The sequence below is a fragment of the Mandrillus leucophaeus genome, unplaced genomic scaffold, assembly GCF_000951045.1.
Source record: "Mandrillus leucophaeus isolate KB7577 unplaced genomic scaffold, Mleu.le_1.0 Scaffold666, whole genome shotgun sequence".
Lineage (NCBI taxonomy): Eukaryota > Metazoa > Chordata > Mammalia > Primates > Cercopithecidae > Mandrillus > Mandrillus leucophaeus.
This window is the reverse complement of record NW_012107208.1, coordinates 1,046,481-1,051,046: the sequence shown is the minus strand read 5'-3', so window position 1 is coordinate 1,051,046 and position 4,566 is coordinate 1,046,481. Positions and strand designations below refer to the sequence as shown.

Below are 4,566 nucleotides of genomic sequence, written 5' to 3'. Positions count from 1 at the left end.
GGTTTCCCAGTGCATATAAGTTATATCTACACTACACTGTAGTCTATTAAGTGTGTAATAGAATTATGTCTAAAATATGTACATAATTTAAACATACTTTATTACTAAAAAAGCTAACAATCATCTGAGCCTTGAGTGAGTTGTAATCTTGTTGCTGGTGGAGGGGCTTGCTTCTATGTTGATGGCTGCTGACTGATCAGGGTGGTGGCTGCTGAAGGTTGGTGTGGCTGTGGCAATTTTAAAAAAGAAGACAACAATGAAGTGTGCCACATCAATTGACTCTTTTTTTTAAGAAAAATTTCTCTGGAGCCTGTGATGCTGTCTGATAGCATTTCACCCACGGTAGAACTTCTTTCAAAATTGGAGTCAATCCTCTCCAACCCTGTCACTGCTTTATCAACTAAATTTATGTAATATTCTAAATCCTTTCTTGTCATTTCAACAATGTTCACAGCATCTTCACCAGGAGGAGTTTCCATCTCAAGAAACCACGTTCTTTGCACATCCACAAGAAGCAACTTCCCCATTCAAGTTTTGTCATGAGATGGCAGCAATTCACTCACATCTTCAGGTTCCACTTATGATTCTAATTCTCTTGCTATTTCCACCATATCTGCAGTTACTTCCTCCACTGAAGTCTTGAACCCCTCAAAGTCGCTCATGAGGATTGGAATCAACTTCTTTCAAACTCCTATTAATGTTGATATATTGACTTCCTTCCATGAATCACGAATGTTTTTAATGGCATTGACAATAGTGAACTCTTTCCAGAAGGTTTTCAATTTACTTTGCCCAGATCCATCAGACAGGCAGGAGGACTGTAAGGCAGGTATAGCCTTACAAAATGTATTTCTTAAATAATAAGACTTGAAAGTTGAAATTACTCCTTGATCCATGGGCTGCAGAATGGACATTATGTTAGCAGGCATGAAAACAACAATAATCTCCTTTTACATCTCCATCAGAGCCCTTGGGTGACCAGGTGCATTGTCCATGAACAGTAACATTTTGAGGAATCTTTTTTCTTCTTAGCAATAGGTCTCAAGAGTGGGCTTAAAATATTCAGTAAACCATGCTATAAATAAACAGGCTGTCATTCAGGCTTTGTTGCTGTTTGATAGCATTTATAGACCACAGGCAGAGTAGACTTAGCATAATTATTAAGGATCCTAGAATTTCCTGAATGGTAAGTGGACATTGACTTCAACTTAAAGTCCCAGCTGCATTAACTCCTAACAACAGAGACAGCCTGTCCTTTGAAGCTTTGAGGCCAGGTACTGACTTCCTTTCTCTAGCTATGAAGGTCCTAGATGGCATTTTCTTCCAATATAACGCTGTTTGGTCTACATCAAAAAACTTTTGTTTCCGGTCGGGTGTGGTGGCTCTTGCCTATAATCCTAGCACTTTGGGAGGCTGAGGCGGGTGGATCACTTGAGGTCAGGAGTTCAAGACCAGCCTGGCCAACATGGTGAAACCCCGTCTCTACTAAAAATACAAATATTAGATGGGTGTGGTGGCGTGCGACTATAACCCCAGCTACACAGGAGGCTGAGGCAGGAGAATCACTTGAACCCAGGAGTCGGAGGTTGCAGTGAGCCGAGATCATGCCCCTACACTCCAGCCTGGGTGAAAGAGCGAGACTCCATCTCAAAACAAAACAAAACAAAACAGTCTGTTGTTTAATGTAGCCACCTCTTTCAATGTTCTTAGGTAGAACTTCTGGATAACTTGCTGCAGTTTCTTCATCAGCCCTTGCTGTTTCGCCTTGCACTTTTATGTTATGGGGAGAAGGCTTCTTTCCTTAAACTTCATGAACCAACTTCTGCTAGCTTCACACTTTTCTTCTGCAGCTTCAACTTCAATTGAAGAGAGTTGGGGGCCTTGCTCTGGATCTAGGCTTTGGCTTAAAGGAATGTTGTGGCTGGTTTGATCTTCTATTCAGACCATTCAGACTTTCTCTATATCAGCAATAAGGCTGTTTTACTTTCTTATCATTCATATGTTCACTGGAGCGCACTTTTAATTTCCTTCAAGAATTTTTCTTTTGCATTTACAACTTGGGTATTTGGCACAAGAGGCCTAGCTTTCAGCCTATCTCAGCTTACGATATGCCTTCCTCACTAAGCTTAATCATTTCTAGTTTTTGATTTAAAGCAAGAGGTGTGCAGCACTTTCTTTCACTTGAACACTGGGGAGACCACTGTAGGGTCATTCATTGGCCCTATTTCATTACTGTTGTGTCTCAGGGAATAGGGATACCCAAGAAGATGGAGAGATCTGGGGGAACAGTTGGTTGACGGAGCAGTCAGAATACACACAGCGTTTATCAATTAAGTTTGCCATCTTATATGAGTGCTGTTTATGAAACTCCAAAACAATTACAATAGTAACATCAAAGGTGATCACTGATCACCATGACAAACATAATAATAATGAAAGTTTGAAACATTGTGAGAATTACCAAAATGTGACACAGAGACACGAAGTGAATACACGCTGTTGGAAAAATGATGCCAATAAACTTGCTCAATGCAGGGTTGCTACAAACCTTCAATTTGTAAAAAGTGCAATTATCTGTAAAGTGCAATGAAGTGAAGTTCAATAAAAAGAGGTGTGCCTGTATATACAATTTCAAAAGACGGTAACAGGGCACTAGTGAAAATGTCAGGGCAGAGTCTGAAATGTTATAACAATATATTACTGCAGTGTACCACTCCTCCTGCTCTATCATTTCCTTGCAAAATTGAGGTTGTTTGAATAAAATTATTGTGGAAGACTCAGCGGCAAATGTTGTATAGAAAACCCAACAAGAAGATTTCAAAATAAGGAAGAAAGAACAGAGAAAGGACCTCCCCAACCTGTGTGCATATATGTGTGTAAGCAGACAAACCAGGAAGCCTTTTAAAGGGAACTTGTCTCTTTCTCTCCTCCTGCACCCCGCCCCACTGTGTACCTGTTAGAATCAATGTCCCAATCAGCCACTGGCTTGAGGGGTGCTTGAATGTCCTTCAGATGTGCTGGGGCAGGAAAAGATGTTGAGAAAGACTGAAGTATGTGAAGAAGAAATGTTTAAAGTCTAAGAACTCAAGATTTAAAAATACGAGAGAACCATCTTAGGAATCCCCTGTTATAAGAAGGCAAGAGAGAGAGGAGACAAATAGGACAAGATATGATCAAAGAACATGTGCATACTGATCATGTAGGGATCGGCTGGACAGGACCAGCATAGGACGCCAGGCTGGCCAAGGTGGAGATACTGCGTTCTCGATGGAGGGGCTCCTTGGACACTTCCTTTTCAGAGTGAATCTGGCCTCTGAGTCAAGTGGGTGCACTTAGTGGAGGTGAAGGACAAGGGGCAGAGAGAAAAGTCATGTTCATGCCAGGACAAGCTATGCAGCACAGAAGGGATTTCTGCCACTTGCAGATAGAAAGCTCAAGAGTCCCACCCATGCACAAAAAACATCTCATCAGCTTTGTAGGGCCTTACTCTTAGAAAAAGAGAAGTGATATTCAAGGACATCCAAACACTTAAAGAAGTTATTAAAGAATAAAGGCAAAGACAAAAGCAGAAACAAATTCACAACTAACAAGAAAACCAGAAAAGCTATGGGGGATGGGGTAGGTAGGGGGAAGGATCCAATAATTCAGGTAGTAGAAGAAATTTTCCCCAAAGTGCTAACTTTCTCAGAGAGAAACAAAGCCATTGTAGCTCTGGGAGGTAACAAAGAGGCATGTTCAGAATAAAATAATTCAATAGAAGCTTTTGTAATGTAGGAGTGTGGAGACAGGAGCTTTGATGAGATGATAATCACATTCATCTGGATGAATAACTGAAGAAGTTTACCAAGGACAAAATTAAAGGAAAAAAATAATAAGGGAATGTCCTACCTGACATAGTATAACATATTGTAAACATATTATAAAGCTACAGATATTAAAACAGTACAATGCTGTCATAGGATTAGATAATATAAACCTGTGCTTTCCAAAGTGGGAGTGTACACCTAGACTGCACATCTAGATAGTGGAAGAAAATACTAGGGATTCTAGTTTTTCAATTTAAGCTTTTTAAAAAGTCTACTTTTCAAATGTTTTATAGTTACAACGATACAATTTTTCAGAGGTACTTGTGTATAATTAAGGAATACCTATAATGGTAGTTTATGTCTACATTTTTTAGTGAGTAGAGCTGCAAAAATATTTAGAACCCAGTGACAAAGATCAGTGGAACAGAAAGAATCCATATATAGAATGTAGTAGGGGGAACCATCTTATGACAAATCATTAAAAACTGATTCACTGGTAAAAAATATTTGCAATATAAACAGAAAAAAACTTTAATGAGCAAAAGTAATTTACAAAATGATACCTTGTTAATGATAAAAATTACAAATTATAGACAAATGAGGTAATTTCTCCTACCCGATTGACAAAAAATTTTTAAATATTATTAGCTGGTGTCTTAGACTGCTGGTGTTGCTATAAAGGGATACCTGAGACTGGGTAATATACAAAGGAAAGAGGATATTTATTTGGCTCATGGTTCTACAGACTGTACAAGAAACA

The 4,566-nt window shown here is 39.2% G+C and overlaps 1 protein-coding gene across 2 annotated transcripts in view; it reads right to left on the bottom strand.

The window, feature by feature from the left end:
- The window catches only part of MAOB (monoamine oxidase B), a 130,854-nt gene that overhangs the window by 20,647 nt on the left and 105,641 nt on the right, over positions 1-4,566 (bottom strand). The window lies entirely within an intron of this gene.